Source organism: Artibeus jamaicensis, unplaced genomic scaffold (assembly GCF_021234435.1).
Source record: "Artibeus jamaicensis isolate MK-2021 breed Jamaican fruit bat unplaced genomic scaffold, CSHL_Jam_final contig_387, whole genome shotgun sequence".
Classification (NCBI taxonomy): domain Eukaryota; kingdom Metazoa; phylum Chordata; class Mammalia; order Chiroptera; family Phyllostomidae; genus Artibeus; species Artibeus jamaicensis.
This window is the reverse complement of record NW_026521812.1, coordinates 45,598,547-45,619,775: the sequence shown is the minus strand read 5'-3', so window position 1 is coordinate 45,619,775 and position 21,229 is coordinate 45,598,547.

The following is a 21,229-nucleotide window of genomic DNA, read 5'->3' as shown; positions in this document are numbered from 1 at the left end:
CTGGACAGCCAGGCATCATTAGAAAAGGTGGTGAGAAAGTGCCTCACGGAAGTGATATCCGGGTGTGTATTTGAGCCATTAGAAGGTCTTAAACAGAGGTGTGATATGACTAACTTTTAAAAAATTGTTTTTTTGTGTGTGTGTTTGGTAAAAGTAGAAATAAGAGATTGAAAGCAAAAGGGTCAGTGGAGGCAATTGGGATCATCCCAGCAAGCAATCATGGTGGCTAGGATAAAGAGAGTAGCACTGGCCACTAAGATAGTAGAGTAAGTGGACACACCAGGACATACTTCAGAGGCTGACAGGACTTGCTGTCAGTTTGGATAGGCTAGAAGAAGTGAAAAAAAGGAATCAAGGATGACTCCTAGTTTTTTGTTTTTGAGCAGTTGGATGATTGGTGATACTTTACTAAGAAAAGAGAGGAAGGAAAACAAGTGTGAATCAAGAATGTAGAAATAAAGTTTGGTTTGGGATTGTTCTAATTTAAAGTGAGCCTTAGATATTAAGCTGAGATGTGAAGTAAGCAGTTTAATATGAATCAGGAGCTCAGAGAAGAGCTTAGGCCCTAGAGATCTAATTTTGAGACTCACAGACATAAAACATTAGGATGATAGAGATCACCAAGAGGAGAACTTGACACCTTGTTCCAGGCACTCAAGGAATTAACATTTGGGCAGAAGAGGGAAGGAAAAACAGAAAGAAAACCTGAAAAAAAGTGATAGGTCCACTGCAAAACAAATTTCCAATGGCACCCCAAAAGATGAAAGAAATGTGCAATGTTTACAATGGATTTTCCCAGGACCAGGCCTCAGGAGCACTCCAGACTTCCTGGTGGGATAGAAGCAGGAAATCTTGGTTAGTGATTCAGGAAGAAAACCAGGAAAATTCAGCAAATTCTACTGTTTTTAAAAAGTCCGCAAATATTATAATAGGTAACTTAGAGAGAACAATCCCATTCCTTAAATGCTATATTTTAGGAAGAAAATGCCCTAATCTTGGGGGCCATAGCTATGGCTCTATTATTTATATTCAGATGGTCATTATTCCCAAAGTGTGCCCCAATACCAGGGTGGCTAGATCAGAAGGTGCCAGTCTCAACTAGTTTCTTAAAAATCAACTCCTCTTTCATGTCAAAGGAGGATTTCTTTAATGAGCACAGATTACCACCAGTCCAGAAGCCCCTATGGTGAGTTCCCCCTTCAAGAATCCCTCCCAATTTCCCCGGCAGGCAGACAAGCTCAGTTAGCATCATTGGGCATCCTAAGATAAAGTTTAATAATGCTCAACTGCAGAGAAAGAGTGGACCTCTTCATATTTTTGTTCCCTCAGAAAGTCCTTTGGACCAAAGAAATTTGCAAATATAAAAAATTTCCCCTGAGACATTAGATCTGTCTCATAAGGGGTCCTGGAAAAGGCAGATTTCATCAGATGATAGAGGATTTTATCTCACCCTTCCCTTATATCTGTGGGAAACTTCTTTCCTAGTACAGTCAGTCCTCATTATTCATAGACTTTTTTTTATTTGTGAATTTGTCTACTCAATAAAGTTTATTTGTAGCCGGTTTTCCCCTTCAGGGCTGGTTTAGACTGATGGACACCCTAGAGAAAAACTCTGACTCAACAGACCTCTTAGTGCTTTAAGGAGTTGAAAAGATAAGTGACCGGCTTCATACAGCCTCTGAGGATTAGTATTAGGTGAAAATCTTGACATGCTACTTGGCAGGACCCGGCACCAACCTGAAGTGAGATCATGAATCTGGAAAACACAGAAGTAGTCACACAGCTTGAGGCTGTGACTCAGGACCTAAAAGATCCCTATCACCTCTTTCTTCCTTTAACTAAGATCTAGGGTCAAGGGTAAAAGAGGAAGTAGCACTGAACAATTCTTTCCTCTCATATTCATTTTCCACCGGTTTCTGAGAAGGTGCTCTTTTCACAGAGCACTCTCCAAGGCAGTGTAGCTATAAAAATAAGTCTCCCAGTTGGAAGGGCCTGTGCTGACCCTGTGGCATCTATTGGCTGGGTGACAAACATCAGCGTCTGTCCTGACTTTTATGCTACTAGACAGAAAAAAAAGAAGACACATGCATTCATTAATGGACCCAGTTTCCCCTATAATCAGCCAGTGGCTACTAAACAGTCTAGAACTAACGTAGGTGATATGCCCAGGAAAACAGAGAAGTAGCAGTACTTAAGTCTTAACAAGGCAGAAGACAACTGCTCTGTAAGGTAGTGTATGTGTTGGATGTTCACCTTTGTTTGGAAAAACTTTTATAAATATATTGACCTAAGTTCCTTTTTTAAAATTTTTTTAAAGATTTTATTTATTTATTTTTTAGAGAGGGTAAGGGAGGGAGAAAGAGGTGGAGAGAAACATCAATGTGTGGTTTCCTCTCACACGCCCGGCACTGGGGACCTGGCCTCCAACACATGGGTGTGACCTAGAGTGGGAATCGAACCAGGAACCCTTTGGTTTGCAGGCCAGCACGCAATCCACCAAGCCACATCAGCCAGGGTAATATTGACCTCAATTGTTTCTATGTTAAAGGTTTACCTCTGAAGTATTTTTCTTTTCATTTTATTTTTTCAGATTTTTTTGTATTTTGACATTTAATTATGAGTTTTTGGAATTACCCTAAAAAATATCTATGTTCAGACTCTAAATACTAGCACAATAATGCTACTTGCTTCATTGAGTCCTGGGCGTTTTAACTCCACAACAAAACTGGCGAAGAACCAAGAGGTTTACTACAACTACATGATGTTTCAGTTGAGATGATAAACAATATCTTTTTACATTCGAAGAGTCATCAGTCATGCTAGGCCAAGGGAGAGCAAAAAGGGAAGAAGTAATGGTTACTTTTGAGGAAATGAAGTATTAGCTAAAACAATTACTCAGAAAAGAAATTCTGGATGGGGGGAAAGTAGGATTACAGTTGTGAGTACCAAAACGTAGTTTATTCTTATATTATTTATCAATATTAATGATTGTATTATTTTCCACATGAACAATTGTAAACCTACTTTTGCCCCACTGTATATTTTTAAATATGGGATTGCTAGAGAATTTTGCTAAATTCCATGAGCTTGAGAACTGGCAAACCACTTTTACTTCTATGTAAGACATGCTCTGGAAACAAATAAGACATTTTATTGAGAAGCTGCAGGACAATTTGATTAACTTTATTTTGTAAAAGAGGAGCATGCCATTTAAAATGAAATCCTCAGGACACTATCAGAATTTAGATTTAGGCAGTAATATTTATTCCATTTGAATTCCATTTGCGTTTATTGATTCTTTCATCTGAGAAATAAATAACCAAGAAGACACAGGGAACAGCTATAGAGGCAAGTAATCTGGGTCTTCCAGGTCTTGATGTAAATCATGGGAAGGGATATGGTCTAAATTATTCCCATTCACAAATGCTTTTAGGCTGTTTCTTATATGAAGAATGACTTAATCTTCTAACTCCTTTTTCTGTCATTCATTAAGCTATGACAAAAAAAATCTAGTGGCTTGCAATAAGGAGAAGTGTACGAAACAATTGAAAACAAATTCTTTCTGAGGAGACTGCTTAATAAAAAGATGTTAGTTTTTATGGTCACCATGAGCTGAGAATGGTGTTATTATCTGAGAGATAGTCTTTCTTTCGGACCATGTAAACTTGGAATTCCAGCACTTGCTGGGAACCTGTGGCTGTAGGGAAGACAGCTGTGATTAATGATTCACCAGTATCTTAGGTGTATGGAACAAGAAATTCACTTGCATTTTTGTTTATAAAGCAAAATACATCTGGCAATGAATAATGCCTTCAACCTTGATATTTTTCAGACTAATCCTATTCATTAATCAAACTAAGCCATGATTCTAAACCCCAAGGCTTAATAGCTACTGCAAGGAAGGGTTGATTTGTGATTGAGATGGGGGGGAAAGGATGGTCTCTCATTACTTTATTTCTCCAAAGCTTGCTGTTTAAAAAACATATAAAATTTATCATTAAAACCCCTCAGTTTCTTGGGCTACAAACACTTGACAATGGAGCAAATGCAATACAATGGAGAAAGGATAGTCTTGTCAACAAATGATGCTGAGACAATTAGATATGCACATATAAAAAAGGATATGGACACAGATCTCTCAGCATTTATAAAAATTAACTCAAAATGAGTCATAGACCTAAATGTAAAACATAACAGTATAAAACTCCCAGAAGATAACATAGAAGAAAATCTATATGACCTTGATGATTCTTTAAATACACTATAGAAAAAATAATTGATAAACTGGACTTTATTAAAATTTAAAATTTATACTCTGTATAAGACACTAGCAAAGGAATAAAAGGAGAAGAGTGGGAGAAAATACAGAGTCTGGCAGAAGTAACACTTGCTTTAGTGTGGTTGGTAGTGTAAAAATAATGGGTATAGTAATTTATAGTTTTAATTTGAGCATTTCACCCAAAATGTCATATAGTGTGCTTGAGTGTGATATTGTTATGTTACAGAATTACATGCTTATGATTTTGTAATAAAAAAGAGGCATTATTTGTCCTGGACCCTGAATTTGCTAAAGACATATTTGATAAAGGACAGTTATCTAAAACATACAATGAACTCTTAAAACTCAGTAAGAAAATAAACAACTCAATTTTTAAAATAAGAAAAAGAGCTGATAGCTGTCACTGAAAAAGATATACTGATGGCAAATAGCATAACAAAATGCATTCATATGTCTTTAGAGAATTGCAAATTAAAACAACAATGACCACACAATTGTGGTTCAATTCCCAGTCAGGGCACATGCCTGGGTTGCAGGCCAGTTCCCTGCAGGGGACCTACGAGAGGCAACCATACATTGATATTTCTCTCCTTCTCTCCTTCCCTTCCCCTCTAAATATAAATAAAATCTTTTTAAAAAGTTATAAAAAAAACAACAATGGGATACCACTGTATACCTATTAGAACGGCCAAAATCTGGAACACTGACAGCACCAAATGTTGACAAGGATGCGAAGCAACAGAAACTCTCATTCATTGGTAGTGGGAATGCAAAATGGTACAACCACTTTGAAAGACATTTTAGCAGTTTTTTAGAAAATTAAACATACTCTTACCATATTATCCAGCAATCAAGCAACTTGGTATTTACTCAAATGAGCTGAAAACTTACGTCCACACAAAAACTTGCACACAAGTGTTTATAGCAGCTCTATTTATAATTGCCAAAACTTTGAAACAACCAAAAATTCCTTTGGTAAGTGAATAGATAAATAAGATGTGAATAATTTGCTATTGTCCAGTTAAGAATATTTATATCAACATTCATCGGGGATATTGGCCTGTAATTTTTTTTCTTGTGGTGCCTTTGTCTGTCTTTGGTATCATGTAATGCTGGCCTTGTAAAAGGAGTTTGGAAGTGTCCCATCCTTTTCAATTTTTGGAAGAGTTTCAGCAAAAAGGATTGGCATTAATACTACTTTGAATGTTTAATAGAATTCACCAGTTAAGCCATCTGGTCTTGAACTTTGCTAGGAGATTTTTGATTACTGACAATCTGTATTGCAGTTATGAGTCTAGTTAGGCTTTCTATTTCTGCATCATTTATTTTTGATAGGTTATATGTTTCTAGGAATTTATCCATTTCTTTTAGGTTATCCAGTTTGTTTGTATATAATGTCCACAGTAGTCTCTTGTGATAATTTTTATTTCTTTATCACCACTTGTAATGTTTCCTTTCATATATATTACTCCTGAGGACTAGATTATGACATGGGGCTGGAGAGCAGACACAGCCCTAAGGCAGGACTTTAAAAGTGTACCGTTGCCCTTGCCATCCAAAAACAGAGTTCCTGATGATTTTTACTCATAGGCACAGAGGAAAATGCAGTAACAAGCTTAATAGCTATATACCATGGGTCAGGGGATTTGTTGCTTTGCTCCAACAACAAAATATACCTGGAAAGTCAGCTGCAATTGGAGCTACCACCTGATTATTATATGTGACATTTCCTTTATATATTTATTTACTGATGGATACCTAGGTTGCTTCCATATCTTGCTTATTGTAAATAATGCTGCAATAAACATAGGGGTGCATATGTCTTTTTGAATTGTTTTTATTTTCTTCAGATAAATACCCAGGAGTAGAATTGCTAGATAATAGAGCAACCCTATTTTTATTTTTATTTTTCCTTTATTTATTTTATTTTATTTTATTTTTTATATTAAATTTATTTATTTTTTGAATTGATTATGCTGTTACAGTTGTTCTATTCCCCCCTCCATTCCCCTCCACCCTGCCCCCCAACCCCACCATTACCCCCCTTTAGTTTATGTCCATGTGTCTCAAGTCCTTTAGGTTCTATATTTCCCAAACTATTCTCGCCCCCCCCATCTATTTTCTATCTACTGTCTATGCTACTTGTTTTCTGTACCTTCTCCCCCCATCTCCTCCTCCCACTCCCCTGTTGCTAACCCTCCTTGAGATCTTCATTTCTATGTTTCCACTCCTGCTCTAGCTGTCCTTTTAGTTTGCTTTCGTTTTAGGTGTGGTTGTTAATAACTGTGAGTTTGTTGTCCTTTCACTGTTCATGTTTCTTTAACTTCTTTTTCTTAGATAAGTCCCTTTAACATTTCATATAATAAGGGCTTGGTGATGATGAACTCCTTGAATTTGGTCTTATCTGAGAAGCACCTTATCTGTCCTTCCATTCTAAATGAAAGTTTTGCTGGGTAGAGCAATCTTGGTTGTAGGTCTTTAGATTTCATGACTTGGAATATTTCTTTCCAGCCCCTTCTTGCCTGTAAGGTCTCTTTTGAGAAATCTGCTGACAGCCTGATGGGGACTCCTTTGTAGGTGATTGTCCCCTTACCTCTTGCTGCTTCCAGGATTCTTTCCTTCATTTTAATTTTGGCTAATGTAATTATGATATGCCTTGGTGTGTTTCTTCTTGAGTCCAACTTTTTTGGTACTCTCTGGGCTTCTTGGATTTCTTGGAAGTCTATTTCCTTTGCCAGATTGGGGAAATTTTCTTTTATTATTTGTTCAAATAGTTTTTCCACTGGTGGTTGTGTCTTTCCCCCTTCTGGTACCCCTATAATTCGGATATTGGAGCGCTTAAAGATGTCCTGGAGGTTCCTAAGACTCTCCTCATTTCTTTGAATTCTTGCTCCTTGACTCTTTTCTGTTTGTCCATTATTTGATTTCTTCTGGTCCACTGCATTGATTTGAGTCCCAGTTTCCTTTTCATCTCTATGGGATTCCTGTGGAATTCCATTCATTTCCCTTAATTTAGCCTCCATATGTTTCTCTAATTTGTGGCTGTAATCCACCAGATCTGTGAGGAAGGTGATGACCAGTGTTTTAAACTGTGCGTCTGAGAGTTTTGCTATTTCTTCGTCATTTAGATTTATCTCTGGGGCTTTGAGTTCTGCCTGCGACATTTTTGGTCTGTTCTGGCCCTTTAAGTGGGACAAGCGGCGCCTTAGAGTCCCAGGTCGCTGGGTTGTGACGCTGTATGTGGGGGCGTGGTCAGAGCGGGAAATGGCGCGCCGCAGCCTCCCGGCGGTCCAACCGCTCACTCCCTCACTCGCGCGCAACCAGGCAACCACAGTCAACTCACTCGCTGCCACCGCCTCCCCACTGTGTCCTCTGTAGTTGCTCCCCCGGTGGGCTGCTCGGTGGCTCACTAGGTCCAATCCTGGGTTTGGAACCCGCGCGACTGGATTCGCGCGCCCGGATTCCGCGCCCGGTCCGACCGAGCCCTCCTTTGTAAGTCCTCACCCGACGCCGGTTTCGCCCCTTACCGGTCGGGCTGAAGAATTTGTTGTTAGCGGACTTCCAAAAAGTTCAGTTTTCCGTGTTCTGGTTGTGTTTTCTGATGCTAATATTTAGTTGTCCCTAAACTTGGTTGTGTGAGGAGGCAGGCACATCCAGCTAAACCTCCATCTTGGCGGAAGTCCAATTGTATTCCTTATTTTAAATTGTTTGCTTTAAAATAGTCTTCACTTCTGCATTTCCTATTTTGTTAAAAATGTTGTGTTTTTCACTGTGAATTAGCAGAAGCGATACAATAAGCAGATCTGCCAAATACAGGATGCTTTTCCTCTGAGTTGCAGCATAGTTCGATTCTTTAGTAGATGGAAACTCACTATATTTCAATTGTTTGTTGGCAAGTCATCTCTCCCAGTAAAATGTTTCATTGAGTAGGTCAGGTTAGTTCAACAGGACTTATTGAATATCTCTTCTGTCCTAAGTACTTTTGCCAGGTGTTGGAGATTCAGAAAGTCTCTGATTTTGAGAAGCTTATATCTTCTTTATCATCGGTCTCATCTTCATCCCCATTGGCATCGGCATCTTCGTCACTTCCAACAATATCCGCAAGATTGAGGTGAGGTGGGCGAGTGGCGGTGGGAACTGGCCTTGCCTGGGGGAGCGGGATCCTGTCGGCCTGCTCCACCCGCTCCGCAGCTCTCAGGAGGTGGACCCACGGTCCTCACCTCCCCGACACCTCCCCTCTCTTGCTCCGCAACCCTATTTTTAATTTTCTGAGGAATCTCCACACTGTTTTCCGTAGTGGCTGCACTATTCTACAATCCCATCAATACTGCATGAGAGTTCCATTTTCCCCACAGCCATTCTGACACATGTGAGGTGATATCTCATTGTGGTTTTAATTTGTGTTTCCCTGATGATTAGTGATGTTGACCATTTCTTCTATGTGTCTATTGGCCATCTATATCCTCTTTGGAGAAATGTCTATTTAGGTCCTCTGCTCATTTTTTAATTGGATTGTGTGATTTTTGGTGTTAAGTTATATGAGTTCTTTATATATTTTGGACATTAACCCCGTATTGGATGCATCATTTGCAAATATCTTCTTCCATTCAGTATGTTGTCTTTTCATTTTGTTGATGGTTTCCTTCTCTCAGCATAACTTTTTAGTTTGATGAAGTCCCACTGTTTATTTTTTCTATTGTTTCCCTTTTGTTTCTTTGTATGCCCAAGAAGACATATCTAAAAAAATATTGCCAAGACTGATGTAAAGGAGTTTACTGCCTATGCTTTCTTTTAGGAGTTTTATGATTTTAGGTCTTACATTTATCTTTAATCCATTTTCAGTTTGTTTTTGTATATGGTGCAAGAAACTGGTCCAATTTCATTTTCTTGTATTTATCTATATAGTGTTCCCCAAATCACTCATTAGAGACTGTGTTTACCCTATTGTATATCCTTGCCTCTTCTGTCATAGATTAGTAAACCATATACATGAGGATTTACTTCTGGGCTCTCTAATCTATTCCATTGATCTGTATGCCAGTGCCATACTGTTTTGATTATTGTAGTTGTGTAGTATAGTTTGAGATAGGGGAGCATGATACCTCTCTCTTTTTCTTTTTCAAGGTTTCTTTGGCTATTCGGGGCCTTTTGTGGTTCCATATAATTTTTAAGATTAGTTATTCTAGTTCTGAGGAGAATTCCACTGGTATGTTAATAGAGGTTACATTAAACCTCCATATTACTTTAAGTAGTAAGGACATTTAAACAATATTAATCATTCCAGTTCATGAGCATGGAATCTTTCCATTTATTTTATGTTCTTCAGTTTCTTTCTTTAGTGTCTTATAGTTTTCAGAGTACAGTTCTTTCATCTTTTCCATTGAATTTGTTTCTAGATATTTTATGCTTTTTGGTGCAGTTGTAAATAGAATTTTAAAAAATTCTCATCATTTTTATTGTTGTTTAGAAACACGAAAGATTTCTGTATATTGATATAGTGTTCTGCAATTTTACCAAATTTGTTTATTAGTTCTAATAGTTTTTCGAGGAAGTCTTTAGTGTCATCTGTAAATAGTGTGACTTTTTCTTTCCAATTTGAAGGTCTTTTATTTTGTTTTCGTGTCTGATTGCTGCGTCTAGGATTTATAATACAATATTGAATAGAAATGGTGATAGTGGGCATCATTGTCTTGTTCCTGATCTTAGAGAAAGGCTTTTGGATTTTCACCATTGAGTATGATATTAGCTGTGTGGGTTTGTCATGTATGGCCTTTTTTAATTTGAAGATATATTCCTTCTATACCCACTTTGTTGAGAGGTGTTTTTTTTTAAGATACTACCATCAGCACCATCTTTTTTATAAATTCTCACTGGAGGACATGTTTATTGATTTAAGAAAGAAAGGAAGGAGGGGGAAGAGAGAAAGAGAGAGCACAACATTGACTGGTTGTTGATTCTATGCACCCTGACTGGGGATTAAACCTGCAACCTAGGTATGTGCCCTGACTGGAGGTCAAACTCACAACCTTTTTCATGTATGGGATTACACTCCAACCAACTGAGCCACTTGGCCAGGGCAAGGGTTTTTTTTTATAAAGGGAAATCAACATCTTAACAGCAAACCTCAATAATGTAACTATAGTACTCATGCTATAAACAGCATAAGTTCCTATAAGGGCAGTAAATTAATTAATTTGATGGTTTCCATAAATTTAATTTTTTGGTTTTATTGTTCTGTAAAATTTTTGTTGATATGTTTCATACGTTCAATGACTAAAAGCTCATGCCAAATGGTTGAAATTGTTGTTTCTAGTACTTTCAGCAAATTGGCTTTACTAACGTCTGCCTGTTTTGATTTTTTTAGTTTATTGGATCTGTGCACATCACTGGAGTTCATAAATATCACGGCTAGAGCTGGCCTTTCAGACATTGAAAGACAGAGAGAGGCTTCCCCATTCATCCCCTTTCCCCTGCATCCTGTAGCCTCCTTCTCTGCTGCTATCATTTGCATTTTGGTTTGATCTGTTTTTTCAAGCCTGGCATGTGATTAGACACTTCTGGAGCTTTGCCAGACATCTCAGGAGTTTCTGGCCTCTAGTGTCTATCCCCTAAGGCAGAAAACTCAATCTATTTAGAGAACTGTTAATTAAGTGAATTATGTGTGGTCAGGTATTTATGAGCAAAGATAATAGGAATAGAAATAATGTGTGCCCTTATAAAAATACTGAGTAAGCTACATAAATTTTTTAAAGAAACCCAACCAAAAGAATCTCTCTGGCAGTGTTATTCTACAGTCTAATTTAGTTTTTCTCCTTAACCAAATTTGAGAAACTACACTTGCTCTTTAGTGATATTATTCTCATCTCAAATGTGCTTGTAAACTTAGGCTAAATGCAGAGAAGAACCTACAAGGAATGTAAATACTGTATGTTCTTTCTACAGAACTGCTCAAGGAAATGCTGTTTACTTAGAAATAGAATTCTAGAAAGTATGTCTGCCATCTGTAGTCCAGATGATGATGACTGTGGTGATGAATTAAACATTTAGAAATAAAACCTAATGGCTGTTTCTGTTTTCAAGGATAAGGCAACTGAAATATTGTTTCATTACTCTTAACGCACAAAATAGCTAGAATTTGTTTATGCCTTATGTACTCATAACTTAGAAGACACATAAAGAAAAACACAATGATTGTGGATTTTTGAGAGTGTTTTGGCACAATTCCTGTGCAAGCTATGGTGCATGCATAATGTGCTAAGACACAGGGATAATGCCAGAAGTTTGAGAGCATTATCATCCTCATTACTTACTCCTTAATGAGGAATCCTGCTCTAAGTCAGATTGATCGTTTCCCATGTTGCTGCTCACAAGCCCGATTTTACATTAGTCAATTAGTACATCATGAATATCTCCATTCTTGAAGCTATGGAAAGACATTGGTAAAGCTATTCATGGCCCATTGCTGAGCGAAATGCAAAGAAAACTGAATGGGTACGATTCCTGAGCACTGCCAATCAAAAAGAAGCCGTCGAGACGGAACACATACAAGAAGAGAAAATACTCAGTATATGTATATGTAAGATAGTCACAAAACCAAGGCCCAGAGAAGTGTTACGTGATTTGAAGAAGAAAAAAAAGGTCAAGTTTGATTTGGTTGGAGGGGGCAGTGGGATTATAGTAATGATGGTGGAACATTGCCTTTCCTACAAAAGTTAAGAGACAATTCTGGTTTGAAGTAGGATTTCAAAGGTTGTTTGCACAATAAAGAAAGTTAGGAGGGAGGCATACAGACCAGAAAGCACAGTTGGACAGAAAATGAGTGACTGAAATCAAACTGGATTTGGAAGGTGGTAAGGCATAGAGATGGCCTATGGTGCCAAATACAGAAATATTAAGTTAATGTTTTAAGTTTTATATCCCACACATGAGTGAGAAAAAAAACAAATGGAAAATAAACAAACAAAAACTCTTAGACACAGATGACAGTATGGTGGCTACCAAAGAGGAAGGGGGGCAGGTGGCAAAGGGTAAAGGGGATCAAATACCTGGTGATGGAAGGAGATTAAGCTCTGGATGGTGGGCACACAAGGCAATATACAGATGATGTATTACAGAGTGGTACACCTAAAACCTATATAAACCCCAAGAAATCCACTTTAAAAAGATTTTTAAAAAAATGGAGTAGAGACTCATATCCCTGGGCTTGAGGGTGCCAATGAAAAAGAGAGGTTTTGGTGTTGTATTATCTACCTGGCAGTTCCATTACCCAAAATAATGGTGCAGTTGGGCAAAGAACAAAAGTCTCAGCCAGATGCCAAGAATCTCAAGAAATGTGAAAATGTAATCAGGAAAGCAAAATATGAGAGAAACAAGGTTCTGATGACTCGTGATCTTAGAATATGATGTTGTGGGTTGAATAATGGCCCCCCAAAGATGTCATGTCTTAAATCCAGTGAATATGTTATCTTACACAGTAAACATATTATCTTACACAGTAAACAGGATGCTGATGTGAACAAGTTAAAGATCTTGAGACAGAGAGACATCCCGGATTTCCCAGGTGGGCCAGTATAATAATAAGGGTCCTCATCAGAGGGATGCAGAACAGCCTGTCAAAGATGAAGAGATGATGACAGAAACAGAGGTCAAAGCAATGCTGGTCCAGGAGTCAGGAAATGTGAGTGTCCTCTACAAAGTGAGAAGGAGAGCCTGTCCAGAGGTATCTGAAGGCAGCTTGTACAATGTCGAGAAAAACATTATTGCATTATCAGGAATTTTGTAAGCTAGTTGTTAAACACAGCCATTATTAAAAATATATTAAACATATAATTATATAAATGACATTAAAAATAAAGATAATAAATACTCAAACCTATTCATCGCCTAATTATTTCATTACATTTCACTATTATCATGCTTTTGACGTCATTTCTTGCATTGGAGCTGTAAGATGGAAATACGTAAAATGATGTGCTACTGGATGTCTGTCTCCAGCGTTGCACTCAGTGATAACATGCTGGTGGCTTCAAAGGAGCTACATCAATAAACATTTAACAGCACATCAGGGTTCCTCGCCACAAAACATCATCTCCAAAAGTAAGCCTGCTCTTTATATCCATGCTGATTTTAAAAGCCAAATAAAATTCCCTTAGAAAGTAGATGCAAGAAATCTATAAATGTAGCAAAGAAATACCCAAGCTAACATTGCCCTGATCTTGCTGTCTATAATTTTTGACCATGCAACCATTTATTTAATGGCATTTACTGAGCACTTTCTACTGTCATGCTAGGCTCTCTGGGTACAATGAAGCACAGTAGACAGAAGATGAGGTAGCCACCCTGAGGGCACCCGTGGCCTATGCACACCAGAACACTACACGTTGATTGCAACAGAGACTGGTGTACGAGGGAAACACGAGGTACCTGGGAGCACAGAGAAAAAAAAGTAACATGCTAAGGCAGGTGTGGAACTAACACTCTAAATAAAACAATACCTGGTGTCAGCTAAAGTAGGTTATTGGGGACTTTTATAGGAAGAGAATGTGAAAATGCACATGTTCCCTTAACTCTCACCATGCCCTGGAGAAGCATGGCTTGTATGGGGAGAGAGACCTCCACACCTCTGCAGCTGGGTGATGTTGGAAGGGAGAAGGAGGCGCCTACCAGTGGCGCCACAATGGAAAGGGGGAGGCTTCCAGTCTGAGGAATGAATGGCCTTGCCAGTGGGAAGAGTGTCCTGGTAATGGGAGTTTGCCTGCTCTAGGCATGATCCTTGTGACCCTTCCTGCCAGCAGCTCAAGGCCAGCCTACATGAGGACATCTGTCTCTTCTCATCCACCCAGGCTGCAGGTGTATTTTTGGAGGAAGAGAGAAAATTTCTAGAAAAAAAGGAGGCTTAATCTGAGTCTTGAAGGGAATTATAGTGGAAGGAGGGACAAGACAAAAAGTCGGACCCCAGTGTAACCACCCTGACATCATTAATCCCCAGCTGAAAAAGAGCTGTCTTGGGGAGGTTGAGAAATAAATTTGGAAGATAAAAAGAGAAAAAAAAAGCTAGGGAAATATAGGAAAGTGATGAGAAGCCTTGCTGCTCAGTTGCAGATAGGATTTTCAGTTGGTCCCTGAGACTGGGCCTGGAGGTCTGATATGGTGATTAACTTCTTATCCAATCCCTGGACAAATACTTTGAACATCAGGCAACTGAGAAATATATTGAAATGACATTATTAGAAATTAAGTGTCTATGTTTAATAATTTGAAGTCTTTTTCCCCAAAAGAGGAGATTTCATCATCTGTATTCATTTCTTTTGAAAATGCTAAACTGAATGCTATATTTCTTCCTGCTAAATCAAAGTCTATATTTATCGGAATGCTGACAAGCTGAGTTATTGGCTTTTTTCAGGGCCCATGCAAAGAGTTTCCCACTAATAATATTCACTGTGTACACTGATAGAAGAGAATCGTTTAGAGCTACCAAATGTATGATTACAGCTTATTCTGTATGCCATAAAGAAGACGTTTTTGACTTATGGAGTGGGGGAGAGAGGATATTTGCAGGGGCTGACAAATGATCAAATACCATTGCCAATGATAACAGAGAAAAAATGTAGTCGTGCAATTCTACAATAACTTAGTGATAATATGCCTCTCTCTCTCTCTCTCTCTCTTTCTCAGCAAGGCTTAACATGCTCATCTCACAAAAAAATAAGAGGTGAAATCAGAAAAGAAGAACTCAGATGAATAAATTTATCTTAAATGTGATCTATCATGTGGGCTTAAAAATCCCTACCAAGCAAAAAAAATGACCATTTCCTTTATTTTACATTAAAACTATCACAAAGTACCAGCATAAGAACACACTAGTGTGTCATGTGCCTTTAAGGGAAAAAATGAAATGTTTTTAAAAGTTCTGATTATGAATATAAAGGGAACGGCTGAGGGGTTAATGTGGGTTACTTCCTTTTTTAGCATGTGGTTGCCTTCATAAATATTTCTCAAGCCTGTCATGTATCTCAATCCATGAACTATTTTGGCAGATTCAGTATAGACCGCTTTGGACACAGCCCTGCACACGTGATGCTATGCAGCTGTGACTGTACTGTATTCCACTCCCACACAATCCAAGGGTGAGCGAGGCAGGGACGATGCCTTCACACGCGCTCGTCCACACAGCTGGCACACGTGGCCCCTTGGCCCCAAGCACTGTGAGGCCCTGAGACGGACACACAGGAAATACCGACTTCCTCTTCTCAGGCAACTGTCTTCTGATAAATAGAGAGAGACATAGAAAAGGCAAATCACAATATAAAAAGGTAAATAATTTTGTCAAATAAATGTGGAGGACAGTGCTGCAGAATTACCCAGAATGCAAGGGTTCATACTGCCCAGAGTCAGGGAAGGTTTCCCAGGTAAATGGACAATTAAAGGAATAGCATTTTGCCAAATAAGGAAAGAAGAAAGGCTTGGAATTAATACATTTTAGTTAATTCTAAAACATAAAAACTACAGGAACATGATCAAAAGTTTTCCTGCCCTGACCAGCTGGCTTAGTTGCTTAGAGAGTCATCTCACGCACCCAAAGGTTGCAGGTTCCATTCCCAGTCAGGGCACATACGTACCTAGGTTGTGGATTTGATCCCCGGTTGGGGTGAATATGAGAGGCAATAAACTGATGTTTCCCTCTCACATTGAGAGGGAGAGATGTTTCTCTCTCTCTCAAATCAATAAAACATATCCTCAGGTGAAGATTTAAAAAAGAAAAAAGTTTTCCTGAATTCCAGGTCACAGACACGAAAAAGACTTTTTGAAACATGAGCCATCCTGCTGAGGTCTCAGGCTGTTTGTTACCAGAGCAGAGTCTATTTCTTTTTCTTCTCTAGTATAACTGTGTGATTGTCTTTTTGGAGCTGTAAGCTCAGGTCATGTAAATGAAGGAGAGGATGGGGTGTCCCATCCTCTGGAAGCAGATGCTCCCAGAATTAGTCATCTTGGGATATGGTCAAAACTTAGATAAGATACAAAGGCTTTGTAAACAACTTGGGGAAGAGAAAAATTTCCTTGTGTTTAGGGTCTAAGGAAGGGGATGTCTTAGAGCAATTCTGATTTTGGAATGAGTGTAAGGGGCGGGGAGTATAACAGGCAGGAAGCCTTTCTTGTGCATGGTTTGTAATGTAAATTTTCCACAAAAGTTCAGTAAAGTCTTACTTAGAGGAAGAGCTTGCTTTCAGTTGTGCTGTAGACAATTAGGTAAGGACCTGCCCTTGCTTCCAACACACCAGTAAATGCGAAAGCAGCGTCCCTCTTTCTGGAGGTCACCAGGAAAGAACTCCCCAAGCCCAGCTGAATAGGAAATGTGGAGAAGATATTACATGGCTGTGTGTAATTGATTTGGTATAATTCCTTCCTATCTGGAGCACAAATAAAACTGAAATGCTAACACTAGAAATAGCTTCCGTCACTGGTCTATCCTCCTGATCTCAGTGAATTGGCATCCCATCGTGTGGTTGGAAACTTTTTGCCAGGGTATGCCAGTGATTTGCAACCATTTTCATCTCACGTTGTACATAAACTAATTGCTAAAATTCTGCAGCGCATCACAAAATACATTATATTTTTTGCTGATTTGACAAAAAACAGGTATAATTTTGGCTCATTCACACTGGATAACTATTGTTTTGTTGGCCGCTGTCATTTCCTTATTGGACAGTCTAAGGGAAAAGAGATCAGCACCCATGACTACTGCCTGTTTTAAAAATTCTCATGGCACCGGTCTCTACATTATACTATAACGACAAACAGCGTGAGGATCTCAGTGGCATGAAACAAAAAGGGTTTACTTCTTGTTTATGCTACATGCCTGATGCAGGTCAGCTGTACCCCCTGCTCAAAGTCATCTTCTTGCCAGGACTTGGGCTGAGGGGACAGCCACCATCTGAGTGACCTGTCACTACAGCAGAGAAGAGCATGGCAAAGCATGAAATGACCATTAAAGCTTCCACCCAAAAGTCGTGTGTGACTCCCACTTACCCAAAGCAAGCTCCACACATGGGGAAAGAGAGGGGCAGAGGCAGAATGAGTGTGTACAGCCTGAAGACTCCAATGTGCCCCACACACACCCCAGGAAATCCCTTGAGTCCCTTGCCAAACAATAACTTGTTTTAATTGCACAGATGACAATCAGATTTAAAATACAGGCTGTTGGCTTTTGTAATAAAAGAAATCCTGTAAGGAAGGTTTGGTCATAAGCAGAGGACATAAAGGAAGAGAGACAAAAGAATAAGTGGAGAATAAATGATGAGTGAAGTATAAGAAGAAAATAGAAGAACAAGAGAAATGAAGGCAAGAAGGAGACTCATGACAGGGAGGGTTGTCATCCTTGATCTGAAGGGCTTTTGGTACACTTTCTCCTCCTCTGATTTTCTACTATTGTTTATTTGACTAGTTAGTCAAAGAAAGACCACCAGGATAGAGGAAGCAGGGATGAGCAGGCAGATGTGGTTAAATCAAATACATGACTCTGGGCTATTAAAGGAAGGTAACTGGAGAAAAATAAACAAGGAACAATAAGAAGCAAAAGAAAATGGAAGGCAGAGAGTCTAAAATTCGGAAGGCACTTACACAGGGGAAGTGCTGCAGCAAGATGAAATGGATAGAGTCTGTTATTCCAGCCCTCGAAGTGCCAGCTTTTTCCCTTGGTGCACTCTGTCTGATAATGTTCGCAAAGCTCATGCTCTTGAGATTTTCTATGTGTCCCAGGGAAGAAGATAGCCAGTTGGGAGTTGGTTATTCCAGAATAAATTCAATGGGCCCTTTGCATCATGACTTAAGGGGTGGCCTGCGTTGGAATGGGGCCCAGCTGCTCCCGAATCCAGCCTCTCCTCACCCATCTGGAGACAGACACACGCTCCATCTTTCTACTTCCACACAGCCCACGGCTGTGGAGAATGTGCTATGCCTGCTGGGTAGAGGCAGTGTGACTGTGTTCCACAGAAAACCTTGCTCCAATCCATGAGTAATCACATCAGGGTTTTTTTTTTTCTGGTTTTGTTTTAATCTTTATAGCTCCACAAGCCCAGTGCTAAAAATATCATTTCAATGTAACCAGAAATGCTTTTAGTGGCACTTTTCTTGTGAAGACTTTAAGGCATCTATATTAAATGTCAGGCTGTCTTTGCACACAAAAGCCATGAAATTGTTTAACTGAAATCTACTGTGAGAGAGCTGCTGAATCCTCAGAGAGAGGGTGGGAGTGTCTTCAAGAACAGCTCATGCTTCCCAAGGTGCTGCTTAGACCTCAAACTGCAGTGGCTTTTGTGCTTGCACTACAGCCTCTACTTATTGTCATTGCTGCATGACTTCATGGTGGAACTGTTGTGTTTTTTTAAATTTTACATGAAACAGAAAGTTTTCAGAAGAGATTCACTCATTATAACTGAGCAGGAAACCTTAGAGTATGGCCAATGGTTTAAATTGCCTTTCAGTGCTTCCCATTCAGTATCATTTTGTTTACTATGGTTAATGCTTCCCTTTCCTCCCTCCATCTACAAACACATTATTTCCTCAGAGGCCATCATGTTTTGCACAGGGCAGCACAGCCTAATCAATGCCCATGTAAAAAAAAGGGGTGGGGGCTCATTCATGGATACAGAGAATAGATTGGTGGTTACCAGAGACAGGAGGTAAGGGATGGGTGAAATGGGTGAAGAGGGTCAGAGGTACAAATTTTCAGTTATAAACTAAATAAGTTCTGGGAACGTAGTGCACAGCATGGTGGCTAGAGTTAATAATCCTATATTGCACATTTGAAAGTTGCTAAGAGAATAAAAATCCTAAAAGTTCTCATCACAAGGAAAAAAATTGTAACTATTGATAAATACGATGGTGGATGTTAATTAGACTAATTGTAATGATCACTTTACAAATATCATATGTTATGCCATATACTTGGAACTAATATAATGTTATGTGTCAATTACAGCTCATTAAAATTAAGAGGCTCAGCACACTGGGTGCCTGGCTTGGCAGTCCCCAGTGTCAGAGATACACGGTGCAGCTTTCCTCTGGGACAAACCCTGCTTGAGGCCACATGGCTTGGTGAGCAGAGTGCGGGCTTCGTTCCAAACCCCACAGGCCCCTTGGGAAGGCATCTTTGTGAAATACGCAAGTTGCACAACTGGGTATGTCAACTCTTACATGTTCTTACATGATACGTCTTCTCAGTTACATTTGATTGGCCCAGGGTGGCTTCTTATATGAGCCAGGCCAATCAGAGCCCTTCAGTGGAATTTTTTCCAGTTAGACCCAAGAGAGTCAGACCTTCTCTGTCAGTAAAGATCAATTCTGTGAACTGCTGGTGACTGAGAAAAGCCATGGGTAGTGAGAAAGAACAAAGCCAACGTGAATAAAGAAACAAAAGCAAGAGACAGCAAGCATTCAATCAGCACTGAGGTTCCTGGTTTCTGTGGCACTGAGACCAGCAGCATCCCTGCCTTTCTTGTGGCAACAGTCTGGTGGCTCAGCCCTTTTTTGGGTTTCCCGATTCAATAGACATTCTTTCTGCTTCAGCTCCTTTGAGTTAGGTTTGCATCACAAAAACTTGAGAGTCATGAAAAAATGCAGTAGCACCACAAAGAGCAACCACCTATGGTGGCAGCCAGGGCTTCCAGAAGTGGCTCCATCTTGCACAGATCACCACCCCTGCCCCCCACCAGCTCCAGGAGAGCAGGTAACTGCAACTGAGGCACACTGAGGCCATGCTTGTTAAATCCTCAGGAACCGATAATTCTCCATTTCTAGCAGGATGACCTTAAGTAAGTGTCTAGACCTTCATTTCCACATCTGAAAAATGGAAATTTTAATAGTTCTTATTTCATAGGTTTGTTGAGAAGATTCAATGAAATAAGATGTGTAAATATTTAGGATGGTGCCTGGCACTGAGTCTTCAAGAAATGTTAAATCTGATTATTATTACTTGATTATTTCCAGTGTCCAAATGGTGCTTGACACAGAATGGCATGAGCTAAATTTTGCAATGGGTAGAACAATCTCAGTCTAGGCCTAGCTTTGTAGCTAATAGTCTGTGACCTTCAGTTGAGTCATTTTTTTGAACTTCAGTTTTTTCCCAGTCTCAGTGGGAGTAATACTATTCTCGATTCTCGGCAGGTTAATTAAAAGATAACATGAAATAATGTTTGTGAACAAATTTCATGAATTCTAATATTATACCCAACTGTAAAAGATGAAAGATTGAAAAGATGAATCTAAGTTTGCTTTTTTCGGAAATGCTATTTATATTTTAATAGCCAAAAAAAGAAGTGAGAATTTGAAAACTGACATTCTTCTATTGAATGAAATAGGTATTATAGGTCCTAAACTAGAATTTTTCTCCATTGAAATCAATAAAACTATTTCTATTTTTATGAGAAAAAGTGTGTCCTTTAAACATTTTTTATTTTTCTTGAATTAGTCCTCATGCAAAAATTTACTTTTCCTTTATAGAAGACTGCCTAAGAATTTTGATAGTACCCCAAGCTCAGTCTGAGAAAACAACAATTTTAAATTACAAATCAAATCTTTGCATTATGTTGAAAATATTATCCTGTAACAAAAGAAGCTTCAGATCAAACCATCTATTTTTCTTAGCATGCTAATGTTTAAGAAGTGGAGTTTTGAAAATAAAACTAAATACAATCATCTCTGGACCATTTCAGTGAGAAAGTCACCTGACCCCTCCCCAAATAAATCTATTGCCCTTTGTAGCAAGTTTGCAGATATAATCGAATAAAATGTCCAGCAGAATAGATTCAAGTTACAGAATAAAGTGTGAAACACTTGTTGAGAATAGAAAAGTTGAGCATAGTGCCACAACATCCTGTTTCTCTTTTAATTTAGGACATCACCATACATTCTGAGACACATCCTCCTCCTCTCTTAACCTGACCATTACCAGAA